The sequence below is a fragment of the Pseudophryne corroboree genome, chromosome 11 (genome assembly GCF_028390025.1).
Source record: "Pseudophryne corroboree isolate aPseCor3 chromosome 11, aPseCor3.hap2, whole genome shotgun sequence".
NCBI lineage: Eukaryota > Metazoa > Chordata > Amphibia > Anura > Myobatrachidae > Pseudophryne > Pseudophryne corroboree.
The window spans coordinates 103,897,991-103,920,077 of record NC_086454.1 but is presented as its reverse complement, the minus strand read 5'-3'; the positions used below and the strand labels follow the sequence as shown (position 1 = coordinate 103,920,077).

Here is a 22,087-nt window from a genome sequence, read left to right as displayed (position 1 = left end):
GTGCCCATTGAGCCCATTCAAAAAGATGGCCCTTAATACACCACTTCCCTCACTGAATGTATCAGGTCCCCATACCACATTATTACACCCTCACTCACTGACAACATTGTATATGAGTGACCCAAGATTACTGATTATAGCAGGCCCCATCACCTAAAATACTCATTATTATCCCCCCTCACTCACTGGCTGCATTTCTAACAACATTTTATAATTTCTGTTATTACACCCCTTCATCATTGTCTGTATTAATTATATAGTATATCAGTGCTTCACTCACTGATTGTAGTGCCTAAAGGCACTGATATATAACACAATGAAGTCACTGATTGAGAAGTGCAGTAATGGGTATTATAAAGGATGGGGTATATAGTACAATCAGTAGGGGTGGTACTGATAGATAATGCAGGCACCCATACCTTATATTAATTATTATTACAACCAATGACATTAGTGCCTCCCCCTTACTGATTGTAGCAGCCTAGCAGGTCACCCATCCCTTATAATACCCATTATTACACCCCTTAGTCAGTGTGACTGTACTGATTATATATCAGCACCCCTTACAGCATATGGCAATGCCCCTTAGGAGGCCCCTGTGATTGCATTTCCCTGGTGGGCCCTTCATGCCCCAGTCCGACACTGTAGCTACACATACACACAAAACACATGGGGCCAGCCGCAGAGCCGGCCCTAACCAATATGATGCCCTAGGCAAGATTTTGGCTGGCGCCCCCTAGCACCACCGCTGGTTCTGCCTCTGACCTTGCACCTCTTTCCCAGCACCATCACCCCTCACCCATAGCAGTCCTTGTACCCCCTATATTTTAAATAGGAACAGTTCGCACATTTGACGCACAGCCCAAAAAGGGGCATCTTCTTGCTGGGAAGGGGCATGGCCACACAATAGTAACCCCAATTCCAATTACGCCACACAGTACTGCAACTTTATACACATTTTATCTTACGATAGTGTCCATAATTCATATTACATCCCACAGTAGTATCACTTTACCTTATAAACGTTACTCCTCACAGTAGAGCCCCTTATTCACATTACATCACACTGAATTGCTCCTCATTCACATTACACCACACCTTATTGCTCTTTATTCACATTAGACGCCACAGTAGTGCCCTTTCTAAATGCAACGCCACATAGTAGAGCACCTTAAACACATAATGCCACACATTAGTAATGCATTTATACACAATTCCACACAGTAATGCCCCTTACACATATGAGACACATTAATGTCGTTATAAACATAATGTACCTTACACATTATGACAACCTTTATTAATGCCCTTTTACACATAATGTCCCTTACACATATGCTGCACATTATTAATGCCCTTATACACATAATGACACACATAGTGCCCCCTACACATTTGCTGCACATTATTAGTGCCCCTATACACATAATGACACACATACAGTAGTACCCTGTTACACATATGCTGCACATTATTAATGCCCTTATACACATAATGACACACATAGTGGCCCTTTACACATATGTTGCACATTATTAATGCATTTTTACATGACACACATAATGCTCCTTACACATATTCCAAACACTACTGCACAACCAACCCACTCACATGCACACAACACTCACACTGCCACTAACACTGTGACATCTGCCTCTGCTTGAATACAGATGTGTCCTCACAAATCTTGCATCAATGCTAACGTCGGGCACCTTTTTTTTTAATGAAAATGCATCTTATTTGCATTGCTATGTGGCTAGGACGCACAAGCAGCTTCTGCTGATTAAACTGATATGCAGCATGCCTATATACTGTGTGAGACTGTGGCTATATCTGCATATGAAATGCTACACACAGAATATAGGCATGCCGCATATCATTTAAATCAGTAGAAGCTGCTGATGCCCCTAGGCATATCAAAAGCCCTAGGCAATTGCCTAGTTTGCCTATGCCTATGGCCGGCTCTGACTGTAGCTACACATACACACAAACACATGGTGCCAGCCGAGTGAGACAGCCAGATATCGGAGATTCCGGATGGGCTCGTATGGTTTTTTTTTTTTAAAGTGGCAATCATTTATAAGGCAAAGCCAGGTTGGTTTTACCTTGTAAATAATTGCCACTTTTAAAAAAGTACAAGGTCGGACAGAATCTTGGAGCTTCAGCCACCTTGCACTTCATTACAGCCTATGAAGAGAAATAGGGCTAATTTGGAAGTAGAATAGAACAGGAAGAGCTTAGGTCATGATAGGGATAGTCTTTCAAACTGTCAGTTTTAATTGAATATATGCAAATAAAACAGCTCAATGTAGCTTAATATTCTTTGGTGACATATTACAGAGTGCCTGTTATTATATTTTGCACTGCACTTTCATTTAGAATTCATCTGAATAAAGGGGTAATTCAGACCTGATCACTGCTGTGCGTTTTTGCACAGCGTGTGATCAGGTGTAAACTGCACATGCGCAGGCGCCGCAGTGTTCCTGCACATGCCAGAGATGTGATAGGTATTTCTGCCCAGCGATTGCCTCTGCCTGATTGACAGGCAGAGGCGTTCGCTAGACGGGAAGGGGTGGGCCAGCAGCGTAGGGCTGCCACTTTGGAGGCGCGGTCCGGCAACGCAGGTGTGCCCGGACCATGCGGGGGCAGGCTGCAGTGGCTGCGTGATATCATATGCAGCTGCTGCAACCCAGAGAGCAATGGATAACTCCCTGGAGAAAAAAAGAGTAGGGAGGGTCTACAAATTTGGCGCACAGCAGCCCGTCAACTGATAGAATACCTATGTAAAAATCACCGATTTTACCAAAACAATATATGGAAGACACAAGGAATGGTATACATCTATGGCCAGGGCGCATAAAAAACTTAATAAAAATAATAATAAAACTTAACACATCCCTTATCAATAAACGTGAGAAATCTTCTTCAAATGGTGTTGGTCTATGGATTCTTTCATTCAGGCGAATCTTCTCAAAATAACTCCCAGTTCATATTGAAATAAAAAGGAAAAAAAGAGAAGAAATGTGTAACACCGTTTTCAACCGTCAGAATCGAAATTCCACACAATGAGAGTTTTAAGGGCGTACCCCACTCACACAATAACAGGTAAGTGGGTTCTCATAAAGGTATCTTTATTGCTTTTCCTTCCCAAACCCCTCGTAATTAGGCGTGCCTGAATCTCACCCCAGATGGGGTACCATACACATGTAAGGGTAGCGTCTAGGGCAATTTCAATGCGTACCCTAACTTACACAGAGCCAAGCTGAAACATTCATATAACGGTATCTTTATATTAATAAGATTCCTCAGGTGCGTACCCCAACTCACTCAGTAAGAGATGATTAACTCCTATAAAGGTTTCTTTGGCCAGATTCACCGGTATCCCTCTGGTGGATCAGAAAGAGAAGGAAACACTCTTTCTCCACAATACACAAACTGCAACCAGGCGCTTAATTGAATTTAATTAATATATCATCAATTAATTATTCTCAAGCTGCAATACAGAGCTACTGACTTGGGGTCTTCAAGTCAGAATAATTAGCACAGGTGGTCCCTGTGCTGATTCCCAAAGCTGCTTTACCAATTAGCTCTCTGCGCTATTTATTATGGTATGGCTGATGTTCAAATGATCAAACTACAAATTTTACTATATTTCATATGTTTTAATACACATAAAAATTAGACCGGTCTAAAATATCATAAACAATGTAAAACAATAATAATCAGTATTATCAAAAATACTATAGACTTAACACAAGGAGGTGGAGCCAAGCTACTATATGCCCAGTTCTCGTAATGGACAAATAGTTTTAACTATACTTCAGTCCGCATATTAAACTTATTAAAATGCACATTCATTTATTTCTGTAACCCATGTAGGGATATGAGTTCCTTAAGTGCTTTTTAAAGATGAACAATGTTCCATATTCAACTGCTCGTCAGCAAAGACAGAAATAAAGCATGAAAATGCGCTCCTGGACGGAGCCTTACGTGTAATAACCGTCCGTGCTGTGTATCGCAAATTGAAGCCCCCAAAGGTCTGTGTCGCGGTCCCGGTTTCAGGGGATCAAGCGTCTGCAATGACGCCCGCTGATGACGAGGGTATCCAGCCACAGGGATCAACGAGACCGCACCGTTTTGGTGCTGCTTGCAAGCACCCAGGTCCCGGTCTCTCTCCTCTCAATTGCTGACGGGCTATTGTTGGTGGCGATGAACAGCAATATTGGTAGGTTCAAGAAGAATATATGGGTCCAAATTCCACACTTCTGGAAGTGTGGAATTTGGACCCATATATTCTTCTTGAACCTACCAATATTGCTGTTCATCGCCACCAACAATAGCCCGTCAGCAATTGAGAGGAGAGAGACCGGGACCTGGGTGCTTGCAAGCAGCACCAAAACGGTGCGGTCTCGTTGATCCCTGTGGCTGGATACCCTCGTCATCAGCGGGCGTCATTGCAGACGCTTGATCCCCTGAAACCGGGACCGCGACACAGACCTTTGGGGGCTTCAATTTGCGATACACAGCACGGACGGTTATTACACGTAAGGCTCCGTCCAGGAGCGCATTTTCATGCTTTATTTCTGTCTTTGCTGACGAGCAGTTGAATATGGAACATTGTTCATCTTTAAAAAGCACTTAAGGAACTCATATCCCTACATGGGTTACAGAAATAAATGAATGTGCATTTTAATAAGTTTAATATGCGGACTGAAGTATAGTTAAAACTATTTGTCCATTACGAGAACTGGGCATATAGTAGCTTGGCTCCACCTCCTTGTGTTAAGTCTATAGTATTTTTGATAATACTGATTATTATTGTTTTACATTGTTTATGATATTTTAGACCGGTCTAATTTTTATGTGTATTAAAACATATGAAATATAGTAAAATTTGTAGTTTGATCATTTGAACATCAGCCATACCATAATAAATAGCGCAGAGAGCTAATTGGTAAAGCGACTCTTTCTCCACAATGCCAAGCCAAAATAGAGACAAAGTTCCTTCTTTCCAAAACGAGTGTTTTATTCCAGACACAGTCCAAATATTACAAAAAAATCACCACACTTGGCGACCACAAAAAATAAGATATTAAAAAACCAAAAAAAAAAAAAAATTTTTTTCCCCACAAAAAAATCCAGAGCTAAAATTTGAAATGATAATCAGCGTGATTATCCTCCTGAACAAGAACTACTCACAGTACAGTCGTCCGACGCGTTTCGGTCTTAAATAGACCTTTATCGAGAACTCTGTGAAAGTGATCGTGGATGTGCTAAATTTAGCACATATATGATCAAGTCTGAATTACCCCCAATATCAGGTGTTTAACTAACCCTTATAGCGTATGAAAGTAGCCACAGCCGCAGTGATCTATTGTTTCATGCAACTGCAGATATATCATAGAACACAAATACCGTATATACTCCGACTTTTTCAGCACTTTTTTTTGTGCTGAAAAAGCAACCTCGGCTTATACTCGAGTCAGTGCAGTGTGACAGGGAGTGCAGTGTGAAGGAGGGACACAGAGCGCACAGCGCGCGGCTCTCCTGTGTCCCTCCTGCATCTCCGGCGGCAGCGGCGGGTCTATCAAAGGAAGTACCCGTTCGGGACCTCTGATCACGAACCGGCACTTCCTTTAATAGACCCGCCGCGGCCGCCGGAGATGCAGGAGAGACACAGGAGAGCCGCGCGCTGTGCGCTCCGTGCACTCCGTGTCCCTCCTTCAGAAGACAGCGCGGGATCGACGGAGGGGTAAGTAACAGCACTGGGGGAGCATATTTGGGACTTGGGGAGGGGGCATATCTGGCAGCAGCATGAGGGGCATATCTGGCAGCAGCATGAGGGCATATTTGGCAGCATGAGGGCATATCTGGCACATCGAGCACTGTGGGGCATATCTGACACTGTGGGGGCATATCTGGCACTGTGGGGGCATATCTGGCAGTATGAGTGCATATCTGGCACTGAGGGCTGTGTACGGCTAGAGCTGCATTTCCCACCCTAGGCTTATACTCGAGTCAATAAGTTTTCTCAGGTTTTTGTGGTAAAATTAGGTGCCTCGGCTTATATTCGGGTCGACTTATACTCGAGTATATACGGTACTTATTTGCAGTCTTTTGTCCCTTCCGCACCTATAACCGGGTCCAACCTGCGTTATTGAACATGGTTTCAAGCTGAGTCCAGCTTCTTGAAATCGTGTTTGCACTGCAGGCTGGACCCGGGTTATTGCTGGGTTATCTCTTTGCTGGTGCATGGAGATGACATCATCTCTAATTGCTGGTAATCCAGCTCTCTGCATACTAATAGCTTGCCTCTTTGTCACATTTTCAAGATCAGTCCCAGGTTTAACCTTGGTCACAGTCCAGGCACTGAACCTGGGCAGTCCCTTTCACACAAAGCCAGGACAGAGGTTGCCCAGGCAATATAAAATATGTGTTTTTGGTCCAATTCAGCCCAAGCCCCATAATGTTTCTAGGACAATGTAATATAAGCAGGATGTGACCTTAGCAGTGGTTATTGATATCACCTCATTCAATCTACATCTCATAAGAGTATTGGATGTAGATGTACTCCCATCTGACATAACTGTACAACCGGTCTGATAAGCACAATACACAGCACTATAGAGCAGAAGAAGAGACTATTTCTACCATTACAATCCATACAGTTTGTGTCAACTGTAATAGATTAAGGGGTAACTGTGTTACTCCTTATTGTCTGATAAGAGCTCTTTGATCTGCGATGATGTCTGTCGGTGGGTATCAGACAATTCAAATACAGATGAGTCTGTTTAAACATATTCAAACTTTGCTGTGATTGAATTAACAAAGAAGCGTTAAATTATCTAATCATCAGCAAACAGACACAGACATCAGATGAGATTTCCAGGCAGATGCAGAACAACTTACTTTATTATATTGAATCCCAAACTCAGCAACAAAGGTCAATTTTATTTAATTTGTAGCACTCAATACAATTTGTGATTTATCTATAATATCTTCTTTGCACTGCTGAGGTCCATCATGTTATCACCTCTGCTCTCTGCTGCATTTTCATGATGCTATTGGGACTTTAAAATGTAATTGCATGAAGTGCCATAATGATGAGACAGGAGGTGGGGCCAACACTATGCTGCAGTCTACTCACAGATCTGGGCCGTCTACTCATTGTGGGTAAATTTACTAAAGCTTCTAAAAATGAAAAGTGGGGATGTTGCCCAAAGCAACCAATCAGATTCTGTCTATCATTTCTCTATTGCAACCTAGAAAATGATAGAATCTGGTTGCTATGGGCAACATCACCACTTTTAATTTTTAGAAGCTTTAGCAAATTTACCCCATAGGGTCATAATTATCAGATTACAGTAATTTACCAGTTCTCAGAAAATTGACTTTTTATGTAATGTTGATATTTATCAGGGTACTGCAGCAGAAATCAGAGATATCTATTGTGGTCCCTCATTTATCATTCCTAAAAACTGTCACCATAGCTGTGTATAGGGACTGTGATTAAGGCAAATTTACCAAGATCCAATAAGCTAGGGTTATGTACACATCAGTGGGAGTTGCGGAGGTGGGAGGAGCAGGGACATGCTGCATTTGGTAGGTCCATCGGGTTACGCAGCACATGACCAGCGGGAGTGCGCCTCAAACCCAATATTGAGCATACACACTATACAATATCATAAGCCAATAGCAGCCGGATCGTATGCAATATTGCATAGTGTGTACACACCCTTAGCTTCAGATGGAGTTAGTCCATAGTAGCCTATGCGCTAATGTTCAACATTTCTTATTGAAAAGGGATCCTTTGGATATCTATCCTGTAGCCTATACTGGAGCATTAGCCTCTGTAGGAAGCGATCGCTTTACTTCCAACTGTTCACTGGGCTATCATCAGTGTCTGTGCCCCAACATGGGACTGTTGCTAAATACCACATTTATATTATTTCTTATTGTTGTTTCTATATGCAGAAATGATATTTAATTGGGCAAAATTCATAATATTATTAAAATAAACTCTAGATCATGGATCTCAGCAATGTACAAGATGGCTGTTCCAGGGTAAAGACCATGACACAGCAGGTTATTTACTAAACTATTTCTAAACAGGGCTACATAGTGTGCCCAACATGCCAAAAATGACTGCAGCAACCCTGCATTATGTGTTTTTCTACTTGCTGTAATACAAAGGGCAGATTTGGCTATGAGTGATGTTCTCGTTGTCACTCGTTGCTGTTCATGAGTGCTGCTCCTGCCAGCCAGCTCCCAACTGTCACTTTTACCATTTGGGATTGGCTTTGATGTCTATAAAGTGCCTTGAGTCCTATGGGAGAAAAAGCACTATATAACGTTGTGCTGTTAGATCGCAGAGAAACTGCAAAGAGAAGCAGCTGGCAGCAGTAGGTAAGTGTGGCTATAGATGGAGAGACACAAGGGGGTATGCGAGGGTTGGTAAGGGTGGTGATGCAGTGGCTTGGAAGGATAATGCTAACGCTTTGGGAAATGTAGTGCAGAGGTACAGGGGTTGGACAAGACCAATGGACACAGGGGGATGATGCTGAGATACACAGCAGGGAATAAGGCTGGGAAACACAGAAGAGAAGAGTCAATGGCTGGAGATGTTGAGACCCAGAGCAGAGGAACCTGGAGAGACATAGGGGAGATGTGAATGTAAACACCATGGTGGTGCTGGAGAAACAGAGCATGGATGTTGCTGTAGAGACACAGGCAAGGATGAGGCTGGCAAGACATTGGGGAAAATGAAGCTGGAGGACAGGGGCGGATAGGGATGGAAAACCAGCCCAGGAAATTGATGGAGCCCTAATGATTAAAGGGGTAGGGTCTGTCAAGTAGGGCGGGTCTCTCCTTATATGGCCTGACTTACATCTTTTGCTGCAGTTGTGTCTGTGAATTTATAGTAATGTTGCTACAATGCACTTCCCTTGTGTACAAGCTTGTAAATATGCAAGGACTGAGACTCCCACTGTCAGTGCCTACAGATGCTGCAATCATGCTTTGTGTGTTTTTAAATGCTATGCTAGGTGCAGATCATCCAAGTATGGCCTCCATTGTGTGTGATTCAGCATTTCTGTAAACAACCACTATCAGCAACATGCCCATACTACATTACCTTTTGTGTCTGGATATCAAACCCTTTTCTAAACGCCCAGGGAATTCCAACACATTTTTAATACATTTCTTGATGCATGCATCTGAATCCGTGACTCTGTACGAACAGCATCAGGACGCATGTGTGGTGCAACACAAATGCATGCACAGACTAAAAACACATTGGCCCCACAAAAAAAAAGCACATTAGCCCCCACAGAGAACAAAAAAAGTCTCCCACAGAGAACAATAAAAAAAATCATTGCCCCCCCACAGGAAATTAAACAAACATTATCCTTCACATTGGCCTCCACAGAAAAAAATCCACTGACGCCCACAGAAACCCCCCAAAACATTGGCCCATACAGAAAACAATAAAACACATTGGCCCCCACAAGAAAAATGTAAAACACATTGGCCCCCACAGGTTTACCCACACACACTGTTACGTGGACTACAGTGTGCAATAGGCTTTCCAATGGTTCTGGCTGGTGCTCATGCAATTACCCTTGCCCAGCAGTCTTTTAGCCTCCTGCAGCCAAAGACTTTGCCTATAGCAGCCGCCTCTCCAGGGCAGATTAGGTCCACCCCGTACGCAGATGCCCCCAGGTTTTATGTATAGACACGTTCTCACATGAGCAGACTGGTTCTCACGCGAGCTGACAGGTTCTCACAAAAGCAGGAACTATCACCAGTGTTTTGGGAGTGTACTGGGGAAGAATATAAATGATGCTGCACCAATCACTGCTAGATTGCACAGTCCCGGCTCCTAAGCAATGCCCAGGATGCGTGCCTCTTGGTGCTAACACACACACTGGCCCTACAGAAAAAAAAACACATTGGCCAACACAGGAACAAAAATATGGTGGATAGTGTATGTCCCTGGGTTGGAAGGGAGTATTGTGTCTACAGGGGCTGACACACAGACGCTGCCACACTGGCCCACACAGTAATAAAAACACATTGACCCTCATATAAAAAACATTGAAACCCACAGAAAAAAATATTGCCACCACAGGGAAAAAAACACATACGGACACCCACAGAAAAATACAAAACATATTGGCGCCACACAGAAAAAAACACATTGACCCTGGACAGGAAAAATAAAAAACTATCCCCCCACAGGAAAAAAATAAAACACATTGGCTCCCACAGATAAAAAAATAAAAACATTGGCCCTCACATGGAAAAAAAACACATTGAGCTCCACAATAAAAAAATTTGGTGGATAGTGTACATCCTTGGGTTGCAGGGGTGGGGTGGGATGGGGACACTGATGCTGACACACTGATGCTGACACAGATGCTGATACACTGATGCGGACACACAAACAGATGCTGACACACTGACACAAATGTATATATAGACATGAGCACAGTTTAGGAGGCTCATAGCTGGGACCCCTGACACCCACTTAAGCACATACACACACCCCTGTGCAGTAGACACCAGCAGGCCCCTCTCTCCCTCCAGCAGTGAATAGCAAACACCCTCTCTGTCACCCCACAGCAGCCAGCAATCCCTTTGTGCCCCCCACTGTGGCTCTCTCCCCCTGCAGCAGCTATCATGCCCCCCTCTCTGCCCCCATCAGTGTCTCTCTCCCCCCACAGTGTCCAGCAGCCTCCCTCTCTCTCCCCCCTCTTCCACCAATGAGTCTTAGTGCCCACTTATGGGCAGACTGGGGCACAATATATGAATTGGCCAGGAATGGGGGAAGCACAGCCAGTAAGGAGAGGGTGGGGCCTGTGAGAGGGTGGGGCCATGGGGCCAAGCCCACCAGCAAACCATTCCAGTATTCCCATGGGCCAATCCAACCCTGCTGAAGGAACACAGGCAAGGCACTCATACACCAATTGTAGTGTAATCATGCAAGTGGTTCATCCCAGAATCTTTAGTCTCATGCAATAAGCTGTCCAGTAACAGCTAACAGCAGCATGGTTGCATTCCTCATGCAATCTTCTCTGCCAGCACCCTTATCACTACTAGCCTCTGAAAATAAGCCATACATCAGACCAACTTTCCTCCAGCCATCCAACTGACCAACTGGTCTATACAACTGAAAATGGTGCTTCACACATCTAACCAAATTTCTCATCAGAGTAGCCAACTAGAAAACGTTATTATTAAACCAGCCAACTTCTCTCCAGCTTGTGATGTCACAGAAGTAGACAGATAGTGTCTGCCTACTTCTGCATGTGTTGAATAAATATTTTATTTTATTTTATTTCAATATGTGTGATTTTATTTTAATTTTACCAATTATATTTTTTATTATACCAATGTATCACAGCTTATTCTGTATTGTGTGTTTTGACTTAGCTGCAAAAATGTATAAGAACAGCACTTTGTATCTCACAATGTAAATGTAGCACAATGTAGCTGTAACACAATATAGATGTAAAACCAACCATGCTGAATATAATGGGCAACAAAAGACAGTATGTGTGTGTGTATGTGTGTGTGTGTGTGTATATATATATATATATGTGTATGGGGTGAACTGACAGCGCCAGAAAAATTTGTAGATATAGTTTTTCACAGTATGTCTATTATACTCCCCTGTGGAATGTTATTTCTCTATGATACCACTCCCCTTTCTTTATGGGGTGTCTGCTCAATCTCAAATAAAACCTACACTTGTACGTGTGTAGGATAAAAGAAATTTAGAAAAAGCGGATAAGATCAGAGCGACCACCGGTGGTAAAAAAGTATAAAACTAGAGATATATATTTAAAAGCACAGGCGGGATTTATTCAAAACAAACGTAATCAGTTAAAAAAAAAATTTTTTTTTGACACACATGTCAATATATAAAAAAAGGGGGTTATTTTTTCCAACAAAGTTTTCTGTTTAAAAGTGAACAGTAAAACATATATTCAGAGAAAAAGGCATAAAAAGGACATAAAAAAACATAAATGAGTGCTAAAAACGGGCCCTCATGGTAATAATAAAGGTATTGTGCAAAGTATAGATATATCTAAAATCAATTAGAACAAGAGAAGTAATGAATAGAATGAGTAGCTTATCTTTGGATTTTCAGTAATATATATATTTTTTTTTTTTTATAGCCTGCCGCACACAATTATAGTCCATGGTAAGAGTGCTGGTCACATAATCAGTTGCAGTAGTCTCAATAAAAGAAACCAGCACCTCCAATTAATGCATAATAAATCCTTTATCAAAATATATGTGCTAATTGAATTAAACAGCAAAGGCATCAAAAAAGAGTATCAGAACAAGCACATGGGATACCTGCAGGGCCGGTTCTACCCCTTGTGGCGCCCCCCCCCCCCCCCCATGGCAAAACAGTTAGTGTGCGGGGGGGTTGGGGGGGGCTTCATAGGGGAGGGGCGTGGCCAGTTATGCTCCCAGTAGCTGTGCCCCCAGTTGATTTGCCCCTGTAGATATGCCCCCTCTTTATTTGCCCCCAGTATTTGTGCCTCCTCTTTATTTGCCCCCAGTAGTTGTGCCCCCTCTTTTCTGGCCGCCCGCTCCTCTCTATGGGAGAGACGTCATGACGTCTCTCCCATAGCGCCGCACAGACACTAGAGGTCAATAACGACCTCTAGTGTCTGTGCCTGGAGCCGGCTGCAGCGGATGCCCACACAGCCCACGGCGTCTGCTGCAGCCGTGGAGCGGGGTGCGGGCAGGTGACGGTGCCTGCATGGTGACTGCCGCCGCGCCCCCAGGCCGCAGCGCCCCGGGCAAAGGCACTGCTTGCCCGCACCAAGATCCGCTCCTGGATACCTGCTGGAAGCAAACTGCATAGCTCCGCAGTGTAGCAGCTGATCCAGGATGAAGGTGCCTTTTTGAGCACCGAAATGGCTTGATGACTCACTAACCTACTGTCACCGGAGGCTTGCATCATGATCAGCTGCTACACTGCGGAGCTATGCAGTTTGCTTCCAGCAGGTACCCCATGTGCTTGTTCTGATACTGCTCTTTGATGCCTTTGGTGTTTTATTCATTCAACACATGTTTTTTGATAAAGGATTTATTATGCATTAATTGGAGGTGCTGGGAGTTTATTGAGAATATATATAGTCTTTATTTATTTACATATCACCGGCTGACTTATAGGGGTGTGGATTAAAAAGCTGACAGTAACTAGGTCGACAGTCATTAGGTCGACTACTATTGCTCGACAGTGCCTAGGTTGACACCGTAATTAGGTCGACCTGGAAAAGGTCGACATTAGTTTTTTTTATTTTTTGGGGTGTTGTTTTCTTAGTAAAGTGACCGGGAACCTCAATTAGTGCCCCGTGGGCTTAATTAATACATGGTCATTAGTGTGTGTTTTTTTCATGCCTGCGATCAGGTAATCGTCGCCTACAGCGAGGGGGAATTCTCTGTGCAGGTGTGCGATCGCATGTGCGGAGAGCTGCACAAACAAAAGTTTGTGCAGTCTCTGTATAGCCCAGGACTTACTCAGCTGCTGCGATGATCGGGGCCGGAGCTGACGTCAGAAACCCTTCTTCCAAATGCCTGGATCCTCCTGTGTTTTTCCGGACACTCCTCTAATATGGTCAGTTACCACCAACAAATAGCCTCTTCCTGTCAGTCACCTTGCGATCGCCCATGCGATTACTTTGTTTGCACCATCTTGCCGGGCGATCCCCGTCACTGCAGACCAACGCACCTGCGCATTGAGGTGCATGCGCAGTTCAGACCCGATTGCCCACTGTGGGAAAATGCACAGCAGCAATCGGGTCTGAATTACACCCCGTGTCTCCTTGCATGGTTTGCTTTGCTCACCGTGCTTCAGGTTATTATTCCCAAATGTAGTTCACGTGGATCATAAAGTATGAAAAAGTTCAAAAAAATTAAGAAAAAAATGTGAAAAACTGATGTTGACCTTTTCATGTGTCGACCTTTGCCATGTCAACCTGATGCATGTTGACTAATAGTGGTCAACCTATTGAGTGTTGACCTAAGTGTTGTGGACCCAAAGACCGGACACCAACTTATAGAGAGGCTAGGTGACAAGTACTGGTTGTCTAAAGGGGGGATTGTACAGTGCTGGCTGCTCTGGGGTAGTGATAACTAGGTGCTATCGCTGCTGCTGGGGGCTGTACTGGGGAGGGTAGTGTATGGTGCTGGCTGCTCTGGGGTAGTGATAACTAGGTGCTATCGCTGCTGCTGGTGGCTGTACTGGGGAGGGTAGTGTATGGTGCTGGCTGCTCTGGGGTAGTGATAACTAGGTGCTATCGCTGCTGCTGGTGGCTGTACTGGGGAGGGTAGTGTATGGTGCTGGCTGCTCTGGGGTAGTGATAACTAGGTGCTATCGCTGCTGCTGGGGGCAGTACTGGGGAGGGTTGTGTATGGTGCTGGCTGCTCTGGGGTAGTGATAACTAGGTGCTATCACTGCTGCTGGTGGCTGTACTGGGGAGGGTAGTGTATGGTGCTGGCTGCTCTGGGGTAGTGATAACTAGGTGCTATCACTGCTGCTGGTGGCTGTACTGGGGAGGGTAGTGTATGGTGCTGGCTGCTCTGGGGTAGTGATAACTAGGTGCTATCACTGCCTCTGGTGGCTGTACTGGGGAGGGTAGTGTATGGTGCTGGCTGCTCTGGGGTAGTGATAACTAGGTGCTATCGCTGCTGCTGGTGGCTGTACTGGGGAGGGCAGTGTATGGTGCTGGCTGCTCTGGGATAGTGATAACTAGGTGCTATCACTGCTGCTGGTGGCTGTACTGGGGAGGGCAGTGTATGGTGCTGGCTGCTCTGGGATAGTGATAACTAGGTGCTATCACTGCTGCTGGTGGCTGTACTGGGGAGGGTAGTGTATGGTGCTGGCTGCTCTGGGGTAGTGATAACTAGGTGCTATCACTGCTGCTGGTGGCTGTACTGGGGAGGGTAGTGTATGGTGCTGGCTGCTCTGGGGTAGTGATAACTAGGTGCTATCACTGCTGCTGGGGGCTGTACTGGGGAGGGTAGTGTACAGTGCTGGCTGCTCTGGGGTAGTGATAACTAGGTGCTATCACTGCTGCTGGTGGCTGTACTGGGGAGGGTAGTGTATGGTGCTGGCTGCTCTGGGGTAGTGATAACTAGGTGCTATCACTGCTGCTGGAGGCTGTACTGGGGAGGGTAGTGTATGGTGCTGGCTGCTCTAGGGTAGTGATAACTAGGTGCTATCGATGCTGCTGGTGGCTGTACTGGGGAGGGTAGTGTACGGTGCTGGCTGCTCTAGGGTAGTGATAACTAGGTGCTATCACTGCTGCTGGGGGCTGTACTGGGGAGGGTAGTGTATGGTGCTGGCTGCTCTAGGGGTAGTGATAACTAGGTGCTATCGCTGCTGCTGGTGGCTGTACTGGGGAGGGTAGTGTACAGTGCTGACTGCTCTGGGGTAGTGATAACTAGGTGCTATCGCTGCTGCTGGTGGCTGTACTGGGGAGGGTGGTGTATGGTGCTGGCTGCTCTGGGGTAGTGATAACTAGGTGCTATCACTGCTGCTGGGAGCTGTACTGGGGAGGGTAGTGTACGGTGCTGGCTGCTCTAGGGTAGTGATAACTAGGTGCTATCGCTGCTGCTGGTGACTGCACTGGGGAGGGTAGTGTATGGTGCTGGCTGCTCTGGGGTAGTGATAACTAGGTGCTATCACTGCTGCTGGGGGCTGTACTGGGGAGGGTAGTGTATGGTGCTGGCTGCTCTGGGGTAGTGATAACTAGGTGCTATCACTGCTGCTGGGGGCTGTACTGGGGAGGGCAGTGTATGGTGCTGGCTGCTCTGGGGTAGTGATAACTAGGTGCTATTGCTGCTGCTGGTGGCTGTACTGGGGAGGGTAGTGTACAGTGCTGGCTGCTCTGGGGTAGTGATAACTAGGTGCTATCACTGCTGCTGGTGGCTGTACTGGGGAGGTTAGTGTACAGTGCTGGCTGCTCTGGGGTAGTGATAACTAGGTGCTATCACTGCTGCTGGGGGCTGTACTGGGGAGGGTAGTGTATGGTGCTGGCTGCTCTGGGGTAGTGATAACTAGGTGCTATCACTGCTGCTGGTGGCTGTACTGGGGAGGGTAGTGTATGGTGCTGGCTGCTCTGGGGTAGTGATAACTAGGTGCTATCGCTGCTGCTGGTGGCTGTACTGGGGAGGGCAGTGTATGGCGCTGGCTACTCTGGGGTAGTGATAACTAGGTGCTATCGCTGCTGCTGGTGGCTGTACTGGGGAGGGCAGTGTATGGTGCTGGCTGCTCTGGGGTAGTGATAACTAGGTGCTATCGCTGCTGCTGGTGGCTGTACTGGGGAGGGTAGTGTATGGTGCTGGCTGCTCTGGGGTAGTGATAACTAGGTGCTATCACTGCTGCTGGTGGCTGTACTGGGGAGGGTAGTGTACAGTGCTGGCTGCTCTGGGGTAGTGATAACTAGGTGCTATCACTGCTGCTGGGGGCTGTACTGGGGAGGGTAGTGTATGGTGCTGGCTGCTCTAGGGGTGGGTCAGTGTCCACCTACTTATCTTTCAGTTAGTGGGAAAGTTCCCCCTATACTAGAATGATTAGTTGAGAAAAATCAAAAAAGTTTAAGTTTCCTGACTAGTTGGCCAGACCGTTTTCTTCCTTATTTTTTTTCACTTGGCAGCAAATGGCTGGTTATCATTTGTTCCTATGCACTGCCAGATTATCGTTTGGAATGATATTGTTCTGATGTATGGCTAGCATTAAGAACAGTAAGTAATCCTGTATCATGATCAAATGCAATCAGATCCATAAATAACAGAAAATAAGAAAGTATTACAGCAAGTAGAAAAACACTTTATGCAGGGTTGGTGCAGTCATTTTGGGTAATACAGTCTATGGGTTATATATTCAATCCAAGAAAGGTACCAGGAGAGGCAGTCATGTTGGGTGCACCCGGGGTAGAATCAGTCACACCTAGAAGAGATGACACAAAATGGGGTGATTGCAGTGACCTAATGCTAGGATCCCAACATAACCATCTGTTACATGTATTTTTTATCCCATCCACAAACATACCAGGTGAGGGGAAGCAGTTAGCTTTCCAACAGATGGGATCCCGGCGGTTGATATACAGATGCCGGGATCCCAGAAGTAGGAGGCAATGCCGACATTGAGATACCGATGCTGCACGGGATGCTGGTGTCACATTACTAACAGCCGGCATTCCAATTGCACTGCCGCATGGGGTTAGGTTTAGACAGAAGAAGGGGGTTAGGCTGCAGGGCCAGGAAGGTTAGGGTTAGGGACTGGGGAGGGGAGGGTTATGCACATATAAGGGAAGGTTAGGGTTAGGGACCGGGGAGGGGAGGGTTAGGCACATAGAAGGGGAGGTTAGGATTAGGTATCAAGCAGGGAGGGTTAGGATTAGGCACAAAGCAGGGAGGGTTAGGCACAAAGCAGGGAGGGTTAGGATAGGGGGCAGACGAGGGATAGGGGACTTACTGGTGGGCTGTCGGGATTATGATGGATGGGATGCTGCTGTCCGTATTCTAACCGCCGGCATCCCGTCCATCGAAAATCATACTGATCACCAGGTGAGCCAGCCACGTTCGGCACATTGTAAAGGTTACTTTGTGGGAGGGATGAGACAGGACTTACTTCCACCTGGCAATTCACTGGGCAGAAAAGGCCATGCCTGGAATTGATGACACATAATGGAGGAGTGTAAAATGAAAACACCGCGCTGTGAGGTATCTATTTTGTTATTTCAATAAACCAACTATAAACAATCTAAATATGTAAACCTATATAGTGGCTGTATATATATCAGAGATGAGGTCGGGAGACTTCCGTAATTAGCACATAAATACATTTATTTCATAATACATGTTAAAAACAAAAACTAAAATCCTAATCTAATATGCATGCATAGCTTTCAAATCAAGAACAAAAGGAGATTTTCCTGATCAGCATGTGAATAAATATATTGTTAATTTATTATTGATTTATTCTCTAGAAGAAGTGAGGAAGTCCCAAGGCATTGTGGGACGAAACGCGTTTATGCCACGCTCCTGAAGTACCCTTGCACTGGTGTACCATTACGGGAATCATCACATTGAATTACCGCTTGTCACTATCCCACTGCAGTATCCATTGAGTGAGGTGCCGTGCCCCTGCAGCCGCAGACTACTACATCACTGCCGTCATTGGGCTGTTAACAAACGGAGCGAACGGAGCCTTCCTGATGAGCGCACTATACATGTGATCTATCTCACCTCTCTGGACATCTTACCCCAGTACACATCACCCGGGGCGGTGACAGCCTCATCACCGGGTGAGAAGGGATAAAGACGCTATTTAAACAAAAGGGAACAGCGGTAACTATACAGCAGTGTTTATACTACCTGTTTGAAATTTATACATTGTAGCCGGGACGCCGGCATACAAAGTAATCATACCCTGTGTGGACCAGGTGCAAAGGACATATTGCTACAGTTGCTATATACTGCTTATCAAGAACTTTAGCAACCTAACTGTTGCATATACATTTAGAGGATAAATCAATAATAAATTAACAATATAATAAGTCACATGATGATCAGGAAAATCTCCTCTTGTTCTTGATTTGAAAGCTATGCATGCATATTAGATTAGGATTTTAGTTTTTGTTTTTAACATGTATTATGAAATAAATTTATTTATGAGCTAATTACGGAAGTCTCCCGACCTCATCTCTGATATATATACAGCCACTATATATGTTTACATATTTAGATTGTTTATATTTGGTTTATTGAAATAACAAATAGATACCTCACAGCGCGGTGTTTTCATTTTACACTTTACCTATACATGCTGAAGACACTAACCAAGTCTTGAAACACATGCTGCAGTGTATTGTATCTATTTGTATTATTCTATAATTAATTTTAATATTAGCGCCAGGAGGGTGGAATTGGCATACCACCAGAGAACTAGTTCTCTATAAACTTTTTTCTGCATAATGGAGGAGATAAAATGCTTGGCATGATCCTTGCAAGTTCATCCAAACCATACATTTTTTATTCTACACAGAGCACCAGATGAGGAAGCCATGTTGTTTACACTATGTTACATAGAAACATAGAATTTGACGGCAGATAAGAACCACTTGGCCCATCTAGTCTGCCCCCTTTTTTTTATCCTTTAGGAAATCGCATCCCTTTTTGAATCTTAATTCTTTGTAAGGATATTCATATGCCTATCCCAAGCATGTTTAAATTGCTCTACCGTCTTAGCCTCTACCACCTCTGACGGGAGGCTATTCCACTTATCCACTACCCTTTCTGTAAAGTAATTTTTCCTTAAATTTCCCCTGAACCTGCCTCCCTCCAGTTTCAGTATATGTCCTCGAGTTCTAATACTTCTCTTCCTTTGAAGAATGTTTCCCTCCTGAACTTTGTTAAGAACCTTGGTATATTTGAAAGTTTCAATCATGTCCCCCCTTTCCCTTCTCGCCTCCAAACTATACATGTTAAGATCTTTTAGCCTTTCTGGGTAAGTTTTGTGATGTAGGCCATGCACCATTTTAGTTGCCCTTCTTTGTACACTCTCTAATGTATTTATATCCTTCTGGAGATATGGCCTCCAGAACTGGACACAGTATTCCAGATGGGGCCGTACCAATGACCTATACAGTGGCATTATTACTTCTTTTTTCCTGCTACTGATTCCTCTCCCTATGCAACCAAGCATCTGACTTGCCTTTCTCATTGCTTTGTTGCATTGCTTTCCTGCCATTAAGTCACTTGAAATAGTGACTCCTAAATCCCTTTCCTCCTCAGTAGTTTCCATTATAGTACCCTTGATGCTATATTTAGCCTTTGGGTATTTGAGACCCAAGTGCATGATTTGGAATTGTTTAGCATTCAACTGTAGTTGCCACATTCTTGACCATTTCTCAAGCCTACCTAGGTCATCAATCATTTGTTTTACCCCTCCTGGCATGTCTTCCCTGTTGCATATCTTTGTATCATCTGCAAAAAGGCATACTTTCCCTTTAATACCATTTGCAATGTAACCAACAAAGTTATTAAAGAGAACTGGTCCAAGTACAGATCCCTACGGTACTCCACTGGTAACATTTCCCTCCAAAGATTGCACTCCATTTACTACAACTGTCTGTTTCCTATCATGCAACCAGGTTCTTAACCATTTAACTGTTTTATAATCCACCCCTATGCTTTCAAGTTTATTTAGCAGTCTGCTATGTGAGACAGTGTCAAATGCCTTACTAAAGTCTAGATATGCTACATCTACAGCTACCCCTTGATCTATTATTTTCGTCACAGAGTCAAAAAAGTCAATAAGATTTGTTTGGCATGATCTTCCACCAGTAAATCCATGCTGTTTTGGATCCTGTAAGTTGTTTGATTTAAGATATTCCACAAGTCTTTCTTTTAATAGTTTTTCCATTATTTTCCCTACTACTGATGTAAGGCTTACTGGTCTGTAGTTACTTATTTCTACCTTGCTACCACTTTTGTGCAGTGGGACTACATTGCTCTTTTCCAGTCCTCTGGAATGGCACCTGCATTTAGTGACTGGTTAAATAATTCTGTTAAAGGTGTCACCAGCACATCTTTTAGCTCTTTTACTATCCTTGGGTGTATCCCATCTGGCCCCATTGATTTATCCACTTTTTTAGTTTTGAAAGTTCTGTTAGGACCTTCTCCTCTGTAAATGTACTTTCATCTACCTTATTTTTATGAATGTCCTTGCAACTTAACTGTGGCCCCTTCCCTTCTCCTTCTGTAGTAAATACTGAACAAAAATAATTATTTAGATGATCTGCTATTGCCTTGTCTCCCTCCACCAAATGCTCACTCTCTGTCTTAAGTCTTATTATTCCTCCATTTGATTTTCTCCTTTCACTTATATACTTAAAAAAAAAGTTTTGCCCCCTTTATCTACTGACTGGGCCATTTTCTCCTCAGCTTCTGCCTTTGCACGTCTGATCACTTTCTTAGCATCCTTCCGTCTATCAAGATACACCTCTTTGTCGTTATTCTTTTGAGTCTTTGTATTTCCTAAAAGCCATTTTTTTTGCTTTCACACTAGTTGATACTATTTTTGTGAACCACATTGGCTTCCTTTTCCTGGTGCTTTTCCTAACCCTTTTGATACAAAGGTCTGTTGCCCTTAGTATTGCACTTTTTAGTTTTTCCCATCTCTCCTGCACTCCTTCCAAGTTCCTCCAGTCTGCCAATGAATCACTTAAACATCTCCTCATTTCTAAAATTCAACACCTTGGTTTTTGTGTGACAGGAGTTGGATCCTGTCTTTATACTATACCATACTGCTTGATGATCACTGGATCCCAGGTGCTCACCCACATATATGTCTGATATCCTGTCACCATATGTAAGAATTAAATCTAATATTAAGTCTTTGCGAGTGGGCTCCCTTACCAATTGCTTGAGAGAAGCTTCCTGTAAGGAATTTAGAAACTTGCCACTTGTAGCTGAACTTGCAAAAGACCTCTCCCAATTAACATCAGGTAAATTTTCTATGGGGACCCAAAGGGCCTCAAATTTGTATTCAATTTTTTTATATTAAAGTAGCATTTATGCTTTTTTTGTCACATACATTGCTACACCTCCTGCTATTCTTCTCATTTTATCCTTCCTAAATAAATTGTATCCTGGTATAGCTATGTCAAAGTCATGATTCTCATTGCACCATGACTCTGTAATTGCCACAGTATCCAGGTTATCCCTTGTCATTATCACAATTAACTCTGGAATTTAGTCTCCTAAGCTCCTAGCATTTGCACACATAGCTTTAAGAATTTTGTCTGTGCATCTGTTATTAGTAGCCATGTCCAGACAGCAGGGCCAGTGCAAGGTCTCTCTGCACCCTAGGCAAAGCTTCAGCCTGGCACCCCTTAACCTGCAAAAAAAAAAACCAAAAAACACCACCACCTCTCGGAGGGTAGATGCAGGTTGCGACTAGGTGGGCTGGGGTGAATTGCATCATTATACATATACAGAGGAAAGGGACAACACTCAAGGACTTTTAAGGTGAAAAAGTATATTGTAATCAAAG

General features: G+C 44.2%; 2 long non-coding RNA genes across 3 annotated transcripts in view; one reads left to right on the top strand and one right to left on the bottom strand.

The window, feature by feature from the left end:
• Positions 1 to 18,700, top strand: part of LOC134969000 (uncharacterized) — a 100,537-nt gene extending 81,837 nt beyond the window's left edge. For both annotated transcript variants that reach the window (XR_010189367.1, XR_010189366.1), the window contains exon 3: positions 18,018 to 18,700. This is a non-coding gene — a long non-coding RNA (uncharacterized LOC134969000). The remainder of the gene's footprint in view (positions 1 to 18,017) is intronic.
• LOC134968998 (uncharacterized) overlaps positions 1 to 22,087 on the bottom strand; it is a 131,102-nt gene that overhangs the window by 9,799 nt on the left and 99,216 nt on the right. The window lies entirely within an intron of this gene.